Source organism: Micropterus dolomieu, unplaced genomic scaffold (assembly GCF_021292245.1).
Source record: "Micropterus dolomieu isolate WLL.071019.BEF.003 ecotype Adirondacks unplaced genomic scaffold, ASM2129224v1 contig_14097, whole genome shotgun sequence".
Lineage (NCBI taxonomy): Eukaryota > Metazoa > Chordata > Actinopteri > Centrarchiformes > Centrarchidae > Micropterus > Micropterus dolomieu.
Genome location: NW_025743083.1, coordinates 31,672 through 42,351, shown reverse-complemented (window position 1 = coordinate 42,351; position 10,680 = coordinate 31,672). Strand labels below are relative to the sequence as shown.

At 38.8% G+C, this 10,680-nt stretch overlaps 1 long non-coding RNA gene across 1 annotated transcript in view; it reads left to right on the top strand.

Annotated features, from left to right (window-relative positions):
- Nucleotides 1-5,447: 5,447 nt before the first annotated feature.
- The window catches only part of LOC123966718, a 14,450-nt gene continuing 9,217 nt past the window's right edge, over nt 5,448-10,680 (top strand). Inside the window, exons 1-2 of the long non-coding RNA XR_006824057.1 lie at nt 5,448-5,529; nt 5,631-5,722. This is a non-coding gene — a long non-coding RNA (uncharacterized LOC123966718). The remainder of the gene's footprint in view (nt 5,530-5,630; nt 5,723-10,680) is intronic.

Below are 10,680 nucleotides of genomic sequence, written 5' to 3'. Positions count from 1 at the left end.
TGATGCCACATCCCAAACACCTTCTTATATACTTTGTTATAACTAATATGGCACAGAAATATTATCCCGTGTTGCATAATTCATTTTCCCAGTTCCTGCGCCAAGTATTTAAAGTTTAACTAATGGTAAATAGTTATATTCAGTGTCCTTTCATGAAACCAGTGTCCCCAGCGGACAAAAGAGGTATTACATGCCATTGTTTTTAAACTTTCTCCTTGTACTCAATTATCCATCACTGTATGTTTTATTGTTTAACTGATGGCATTTTTTCAAATACTTTCATCAAAATTTTCTTATGATGAACGTTTAACAATCAGTCTCGGGATGTATTTAGTTAAGCTGTTCTGTTCATCTGCTATGATCACTATAAAATGTTGTTTTAACTGAAACCATTCTAACCATTACAGACAATTAACAATAGCTTTTCCTTTTATCAAATGCCTAAAACTAAGAACCATATAACTGTTATGGTATTTAAGAAAAGAGTTGATATTGTGGAAAGAGAGGTGATTAAAATGCGCGCAAATAGATTTTAAGACACTATTAAAGTTTAAAACACAAATTTCACAGGGACAAATCCCTCCTTCCTCGGGACACGCCCAGGAGAGTGACAATCAAAAACACAGAGCCGTGCCGTGAGCTCTGTCTTCTCTCTTGCTCTTCGGTCTTCTCTCCAGCGCCTTTCAAGAAGTCTAGCTCGGAGAATATCCGCGACTTCTATGTTTTCCTTTGGCTTATAGCAACTTAATTAGCCATATTCACAAGGTCCAGCAAACTTTCGGTGAATTTACCTTTTGTTTAAAGTTATCAGGCCGTTTAATTTACGCAACTTTTAATTCAGAAAGCAAGCATGTTTCTTTTAAAAGCTTTTAGTTCGGTTTGTATTTTTCACTACTCCCAATGACAAAGTTCAGAGGTCAACCAAGTGAGTAGGTTACGCCACAGTAGCTTAACCGAGAAAGGACAAACAACACCCCAGCAAGCCACTGCAGAGTTCCAGCTACCAGCCTAGGAGGACAGACCCCTGGGACAAACCCGCTAGCAAAAGACCCGGTCCTAGCGACCGGCCATACAGCGTACCAAGCAAGCCGCCGAGGGGCCGTGAACACCAAGAACCGAGCAAACCAACAAAGCAGTAGGGCAAAACAAACTCTGTGGCCAGGTTGATGTCCGTTTTGTCCTTTAGTCCTGAAACACTAACTCAGTTATCACTATGGATGGAGATTGTTCATTTTTATTGATAATGATATACTTATTGGGACTGCTACTATCGATACAAAACAGGCATGGGGTAGGCTTGTACAGTATGAGGAAAATATTCAAAGTGCGATAACATTGTTATATATTGAGATGACATATGGCTTGCAATAAATAAACATATATTGAAGTGTTCATATTAGCTGCCTGGTTGTTTTTAAATTATAGGATTAGAATTTAATATTTTAAATGCAGCTAAATGTTTCTAGAGCAGCAACATTAATGTTTACAACAGCAAAGTCACTATATAAACTCAATATCTGACATCACAATACTGAGTGACGTTTAGAAGGAATATCAGACCTTCCTCCTCCTCTCTGCCGTTATTCACTGCCTTACCTGGTAGAAGGAGCAACTGGTTTGTCTCAGCCAGCAGCTGAGTTTTTAACAATGTGCCAAATTTTAAGACTACAGACCAGTCTATGCTACAGACAGACCGCTTTCTGTTTGTTTGTAATATTTGGCTAATTGCTAAGCTAACGTTAGCTGTGCCTGTATAAAACGCAGGATGACAGACTAAGATGATTGAATTAACCCTGTCTACATGTTTACCTTACAGACAGGTGTATTGATTGAAGTATTGTCTTTTTAACTCGTGAAGGTTTTCTTGCACATACTTGCAGTAACAAGCATAGCTGTCAACTCAGTAGTTTGAAGCTAACTTAACTTCACCATCTCCACCACAACCACGCAGCGTCTCTCTGCTGGCCGCTGTGTGTGTGTGTGTGTGTGTGTGGGAGGAGGAGGACAGAGAGCAGCAGAGGCTGCAGCCTGATTATGAACAGTCCCGGGCCCGTTTAATACCGCGTTTCGGTGCCATCTTTCGTTTTCTTATCATTCACGTTTCAAATTCGATTTGACCCTCGAGACATAACGTTACATTATAGGACCCGCTAGTCTCGACAGCAGTATCAATAAGCTCGGACCTTGTTGATTTTTGTTTTTTGAGAAATTTTGGAACCGGGACCTATCAGAACCATGTCTTGATCCCCATCCCTTGTTATCATCCGATCACTTGGGTCCATTTGTTACCTCATCCCTTTAGAATCATATTTTTCCACAATGGCAAACTGAATACACATTGATCCTATTAGCCTAGGCCTAATGTTACTTCTGCTCTATATCATGTTGATTGCATTCTGGTTGTTTTCTGTTTATTTCATGATTATTATTTACTCTCACTTTGTATTCACTATAGTTGGCTAATAAATTTTCACCTTCAATTTATGTGTGTACTGTTTAGCGTCCAGGTCACTGTACAGAGAATTCACCCTTAGATCTGAGACTGACTGTTTAAACTAACTTATTTAAAATAATTGAACAATTACAAACTAACTGATCACTTATAATAATTGTGTAATTATTAGCTATACCGAAGGAGTCCTGACAGCCTTGGGCGGACAGCTAAAGATTCAGGTGGTGCCCCCTTTACAAAGGCTTATGAATCTTTCCATCTTTTCTGTTTTCTAAGGGACATCTACATCCCACAGTTATAATATAAATCCGACATCCATGGCTGCACACACTATGGATGAAACTCACATACAGTATGTACATAAACATCCTTTTGCGCACACACATACAAAAATTGTAGACAAAGCACTGATGCATGCCTCAAAGTATCATCCATGTAATGTTTCAATGTAGACTGACATCTTCCAGGAATTTCCTGTCCTGCGATTTGGCCTGACAGGGAGAGAGATGATGGGGGAGGCATCTGGAACATGGGCTGCTTATATAATAGCTGAGTAGTCTATTCCCTACCCAGCCTGCTTTTTTTTTTTTTTTTTTTTTTTTGTGCAATTATTTGTTATGTGTTTATTTGCGTGTGGATCTCTTTTATTCTAACTATGCCACATGTGGGGACAATGTTTGCTATGTAAAGGCAGATTATTATAACTTGCCTAACCCAGTTATTCAAAAATGTTATGTCCCCATTTTTGGTTTCATTACATTCAGCACAAATGAAATGTTTTGTCTTCTTTGGGGATGGAACAGTGGCTCAGTGGAAGCGGTGTTGTGACCTAACACCAAGAAGACTTACATGTTTATTGGTAACGCAACTGTTCACCAAAGCAAATACCTTGTATGTGTAAAAACTATTTGGCACTAAAGTTGTTTCTGCTTTTGATGTTATCCCACTGTATGAATTGGTTTTCTCCAGGTGCTCTGGTTTCTCCCCCCAGTTGTAAGACATGCAGGTTAGGTGAACTGGAGATTCTAAATTGATTGTAGGTGTGACTGAGTTTTAATGGGTTTATCTATCTGTTAGTCATGTGATAGACTGGCATACTCTCTAAGGTTTCCAACCCAATGCATGCTGGAATAGGCTTAAGCAACCTCAACCCTGAACGGGATATGCAGTTTGGAAATTGGATGAATAGATCAATGTTTTCATTGACATTAAGTTAAAGTATGTTTCAGCTATAAGTTAAGGCTAGCACAAGCCTCAAGGAAATGCATATAATTCAAAGCAATATCCTCTTAAGTGACCTAACACTGCATGCATTGCATGTGCTTCTTTCAGTCTGCCACATCCATATGACTTTTGTGTCCATCTGAACTTAGTTACAAATTTGGCAAAAGGTAACTCTGAATGATGAGACAACCACAACACCAAGGTCGAAGCCACTTTCAATTTCCCCCACATTCCAATAGTATTTTCTTGAAGCCGCTGTCACAGTCATGAGTGAAAAATGTTGTCAGCTGTCTGACATAATCATCTATAATATAAATGTCACCGCGGAGGTTGGGATGAGCAGTCATTGAATTCAAATGGCTGTCTGTCAAGTCATAGAATAAATCACATGCACTGACAAAAGGTCAGGGGTTTCAGGAGATTTTTATTTAATTATTTACTTTCAACCTAGAAATAAATCCACAAAATCCTTGGGCATTGGATGTCCTTTAGGGGTATGCTCAGTAAGGCGGCATTGATTGATGAGATTCCTCTAGATGCAAATGTGAGTTTAATCACATTTGCTTTGATTTGTTTCTTGGTTGGTTTTTTTTTTTTTTTCTCTCTATACTGTATGCTTGGTACTCAGTGTCATAAAGCATGACCTATGACCATGAATATTTATCAGTGGGGGAAAAAAATAAAGACATAAACAGTGAGCACTGATTAATAGGTAGGAGCTGATTTGTACCTGATGAACCTTTTTTAAAACAAGTCTGTAGAGTGCCTGATTGAATATCATTGATGTAACGACTGGCATCAACCATCTAACAGCACAACATAACAAGCATTACACAAGTCTAAAACAATCAGCTATGACTCAAGCATGACTGTTTCTGTTGTGACTGAAAAAAACCCATAGAAGCATGCAGAAAGGGTTTGGGTTTTTAACTTTGAACTTTTTCAAACAGCTGTTCCCCCTCACACTGGACTTTTTATGGACTATGACATGAGATTTTAAAAAATAAAAAAAGCCCACCTCTATCAAGCATATTCTCCTCCTGCAATCAACCAGGATAACAAAGATTCTGAGTGGTGATGAAATATAGCCTGATAGTAAGCATGAAAATGAAAGATTAAAAGAGGAGACAAATGAGCCAAAAAAAGTTCGACAAAAATTGAATGAACCAGCTGTTAAAGTGTGTTTTGTCATGCACAACCAGCAAGCATTAAACTTCAGCTCGTATTTGCATAGCTTGAAACAACTGAAAATAATATTACAGCCAAGATTATATAACATAGGATAACTCATTTCTGCTGAAAGTCATAGAAAGTTGATTGAGCGTGCTTGCTCTTCTACCAACTTTACATTCATCTAAATTCACATTCACACCTGCTACCAGTACAGCCATAGCTTTCTACTGTTGATGTGAAGTGAGTAGTTAGGGATTTGTGCCTCACTTAAGGAGAAACAGTAGAGGTGATGGTGTTTCATTTTAGCAACCCAAATTTGTTTTTATAGCCAATCCATAATTTTGCAATGGCAAATTTAACATTCATAAACTCATTCTCTAACTTCATCCAAAACATTTGAATTAACAAAACAACTTGTAACTTTCTAGATAAAAGGCACAGTCATTTAAAGCTAAGTTTCGTGTGTGTGTGTGTGTGTGTGTGTATGTGTGTTTGTGTGTGTGTATATATAATTTTTTTTGCTGGACACTAGAGATGGTGCAGCCTTAAAATAAATGTCTCTGAAAAACTCAGTGAATTCAGCAGTCCACCTTCTCGCTTTGGCTGGGGTTCAGCTGTGTTTAGTGAGTGGAAGAGAGTCGACACATTAAAATGACTACACATCAGCTGGACTGAAACAGGTAACTTCATTGTATGTGAAAACAACATTGTTTAAACAAACACTATGTAGTAATTTAATCTTTCCAATAGCTGGGTGTCATCTCTGTCATTACCACTCCAGGCTCACTGCACCAGGTACTGCGGAATCCCTGGCAGGACATTTATCAAGACAACGGCGTGATGCTTTACAGGGCCAACACAACTCTTCAGCAAGTAAGCCATAAGAAATTCAAAAACTATATAATGTACAAGTTCTTCAGAAGAAGCTCACTTGGTATTCTCAGTATGGATGTCATGGCAGATGCTGCAAAGAGACTGAAGAGAAAAAGAACAGACAAGAGTAAATATTCTGTGGCAAACTAGCCAGCAACTAACGCAACAGCACTTACAATAACTTTACTAATGTCTGTGTGTGTGTTTATTAAGTAAGTTTGCTATCAACTAGAGATTTATAGCTAGTGGCAAGTTACCAAACAACATTATGTAACATTGTTAGGTAGAGATGCAAAATCTTACAAAAAAGCTAATCTTACAATATGTTGCTTTAATTGTTGTGGCCAGTCAGTATATCGTACAATGGCTGCTTACAGTCTTGTTTAAATATATAGTACTCCATGTTCATATATCTTATTTGTATTGTAAATGTGTCACCGTTTGTGTTTAACCATATTCCATGTTTGGCCTCTCTACACACATTCAGAGAAGTTAATCTGGCTGTCAGGTTAAATCATTTAAAATAAACACACATAACATTCCATGACTAAACATAAACAACACAGTGGTGAGATGTCATCAGTGTAACGCTAGTAGTCCAACAGCCACACATTTCAGCCTTATTTAACTGCTGCACTTGTTGCCACCTGTGTTATTCTATGCAATTCTATTTTCTCAATACTCAACAAAGGCCTGCTCCTCTTTGCAAACCATCAGCTTATATCCTGTAAATACTGCAAACAGTCTCTGTTTTAACAATGACCTATTCTTCTATCGAGTGTATGTGACGATTATCTTCTGTTCACCATGTCATACACCCCACTACATTGAGTAATGACTTGATCATTTGACTGTAGGCCTCAACAATTGAACAGTTAGTTACATTGTACAGTATGTCGATTTAGATGTGATGTCAAACAGCATCATTTCAGACTTAGTTAGGCACCACTGCGGAATCAAGAACTTGTTGTTCGTTCTTAAGCTTCCTGCCTTCCACAGAGCAAGGGAAATGATGCAAAACTCATTGAAATGTTACATCGCTCTCCCTTTTATATCTTCGCCTTCCCGTTTCCCCCATGAGACATGGTAATGGTGGCCCCTAAGGTGCAGGCTGACAGACACTGCATTTTAATCTTTCCTGCATTGTATTCTTCTTTTGTCACATCTACTTAGCCTCTCTAGGGGAGTCTTAAGATAGATAGATTTTCCTTTTGATTTTTTTTTTAACCAGTTCTAGTTTCAGAAGTTGGCCAGATCCACTTTGCAAAGCGACCCTTTGGCTTACTAACAAAACATGTCTGCAAACTGCCTCTGTTTTACCAGTGACGTTTGGGACATTTGATACAATTTAAACCATTTCCTGCTTAATAGCTTTTATGCACATGGTAAATAAAACTGGGTCATCAAACGATAACCTATTCCTGAGAAAAAAACCTCCATCTTAGTAAGATCTACCAAAATATTAAATGTGGAATACATCAGCATTAAAGAGTAACTGTCGTGAGCTCCTGCTTATAGACATTTACCACCTTCTAAATGGCTCTTTCAAAGGTGCAGTTAATGCTGGTAAATGTTCTGGTTATAAAAAAAAAAACATCATGAATTTATCTTAGGAAAATGTTTTAGTCACATGAAATGAAGCAAAGCCGCTTCACTGGTTCTGTGTCACAAGATAAATTGTTAGTCAGGGTGGTGTCATCATTCCATGTACAAGCACTATTGATTTTGATAGCTTATCCAGTAATTAAACTAACACTTTGAAGGACTGAAAATGAGAAAAATGTGATACTGTATACTTAAGTAATCACCAGCGTGACTACCGCATAAGAAGCAACACTGCAGCTGACATGTTGCACAAAAGCAGTACCATGCTTGTCAGCTGCAAAGAAGACCATTTGGGTTAGAGATGCTGCCATTTAATTTGCTTAAACGCCTTTTCATCCTTGTGTTTATGACATTGCCATTTGTGCACCAGGTGGCTGTCAAGCTACACTTTACTCCTCTCTATTTGCCTGATTTATCTCTGATGCTGAGGAGGAGGACTGTGAAGTGGGGACATGAAGGCGGTGCGCTTTTATTTCTCACACAAACATTCTGCTGACTCTCCCGAGTGTGATTGATGCTTTTAAAAAAGCCAGTGATTACACTAGGACTGTCCCTGACTAAGGATTTACATAGTCGAATCAGAATTGTCAAGTCTTGCCTATAGTCGAATTGTATGTGTTTGTGTGGCGGTGATTGCGGGGGATGGGGGGACTTATACACAGTAGCTCTGCTTCAATCTTGAGAAATTCCAGAGCTGCAGTCTTTTTCCATTAGTCAGTGTAACTTATACTGTTATATTTCTAGCTCAACTGAGGCTTATCGTAGACCATTATCACACTGATTGCCTGCCATTCACCGGTCTTGTGCGTTGAGTTTTGCCTGCATGCCGTGCGGCAAGTCACGGTTCCTCGTGGGTCTATTTCAAGTAGCTTACTATTTAAAAACTATTATATAATATATTAAGTTTTTTTTTTCCTTCTTACATATTTATATACAGCATTAAATGTTGAAATTTATATTGTAATATGCTGTACTTTAACTTATTGCGAGAAAACAGGTACTTCTATGTAAAATCAGCTGTTGAGCACCAAAATGGCATGATCCTTGTTTTGCTGCGAAGCATCGACTGAGTTTGACAGTTGAATCAGGCTCTGCCCATCGAAGCATCGAATCTTTGAGTTTTGCATTCGTGCGTGCCTACATGTGCATTGCACTTCCTCGCGGGTCTATTTCAAGTACTATTTAAAAACAATCTAATATTCTTTTGTGTAGTTTATCAATGGTGATAAATGATCAGAATGTCCCATGAGGTGGACAACTCTGTACAACACTTGCGAAGCTGGAGCTCCGTCTCTTCAGCAAATGTTCTTCTGCCACTATACACACACATAAAGCCCCACACATGCGCCCTAACCCACCTTCCTTAAGGGTTACGGTTACAATTTTGGATTTATTCACGCACTTTAAAAACATTTATTAAAAGCTTCTTTATTTTCACATTTTTATTTACAGCATTATGTTATTTATATTGTAATAGGCTATATATTAACTTAGTGGGAGAAAACTGGTATTTAAAATTGGACATTGAGCACCCCCATATCGCTAAAATGGTATGATCCTTGTTTCAAAATGCAACTGCGAAGCTTCCAATGTGAGATTGACAGTCGAATCAGGCTCTGACCATCGAAGCATTGAATCTTGACTATTCAGAGTCAGCCATAGATTACGCTATTGCATCCATTTATCCTCACAGCCCCCCCCCCCCCCTCTCTCTCTCTGTGTTTTTCTTTCTTTACCTCTTTCTCTACAAACACTTTCCACACATTTACTAACACTAATGAAAAGAGAGCTTTAAAAAACTTCCTCTGCGGGGGAGAAAATGATCATTACTGATGGTGCAGAGGGCATGCAATGGCTCATATCAGAATACCAATACACCTCTTTGATCCCTTTTGCTATCCTGGCACTTAAGCCACCTTTCTACAGCTGCTGGTAGCAAGCTGAGTGAATCATATCACGGCCTGTGTTATTGCTGGAGGCAAAGGCATTTGGAAGAGACATGATAATTAGCCAAAGTCAACAGCTATCTTGAAGTTGTCCTCCCCTTGTCTTGTTCCCATGGCAAAAAATAAACCTTGTTAACCTCACCGTTAACCTGCATGGGTCATTAAAAAGCCAAGCATGGTTCAGACTGACAAACTTTTTTTATGTTCTATCTCAACAACTTATTCGCATCTCAGAGTGTTGCTACAGACGCTTTCAGACAGCATGACAAAGTGTAATTATTTGACACTAAAGGTACCCTTCAGCGTCCGTATGAAACACCGCAGTTTACTACGTCACAGAAACACAAAGAACCTGTAGGGTTAGCCAGTCGACATGCATAAAATCCCTGACTTAGGCGCTAACATTTCTGATGGTTATGGTAAGGGTAGGGCGCTTCGGGGGGTTGTCAGTGCTTTTAACATGAACATAGCTAGCTTTTGGTCTGTATGAGACTCCCTGAAAAATTTCAGTGGGCAAGTGCGTACATGTGATTGGAGGAGGTAGTACCCATAGAGTCCAGTAGAGGGTGGAGCCTGTGCTTATAGAACTAGGGTTACCTTATTGTAACCTTCGTTTTTGTAAACATGTATGTATGTTTGGATATTTTACTGCTTCAGAGAAGGAGCCAGCAGATAAATTGGTGTACTGTATCTAAGACTCTCGGAAACTGTAGTTGTTGATTGCTAATCAATAATAGCTGTATTAGGTTTTGAAGCAAAAAGAGAAAATCCATGATAAAACACATTACTGAGTAGACATAAGGCAAAGATGAGAGAAGCTAGAAGTACTGCTCTTCGGATCTCTTTAGTACCGGTTTTGTTTTCACTAAAACACGTCACACACTCAAACTTTTTTTTTTATTTCAAGCACAATGAAAGAATGCTTCTTTGTCATTTTGTTCATGATGTGTTTCGTAATATTGCAAACTATAGTGGAAAAACAGTACAGATGGAATTTAAAGGCACTTAAGAATGACTGCAATAAACCAATTTTGCTTCATAGAAAATTTTATCTAGAAATGACCTCTTCTTGTCAGAGGTCTGGCTTTATTTAGCGTGCCAAATTTTGACGGGAATTTTGAGTGTTATGCCATTGGATCTTAAGTTATACCGAATAAGAGATAAAGTGGAAAGACCAGACATCAGAGAAGAGAGAGTCGCTGAACCTTGTTAACATACAGACACACACACCCATTCAAACACCACCTGTCTAGGCCTAAAGCTAGAGCAAGCTAGCACAGGGATGCTGTTTGTTCAGTGAAGCTGTCCTTACAGATGTGCACACAAATGTGTGTGAGTGTGTTTGGGTGAGGGAGCTCCAGGGGGCCGCTGTGCAGAAACAGGGGTGCTGTAAGTTCAGTCCTTTCA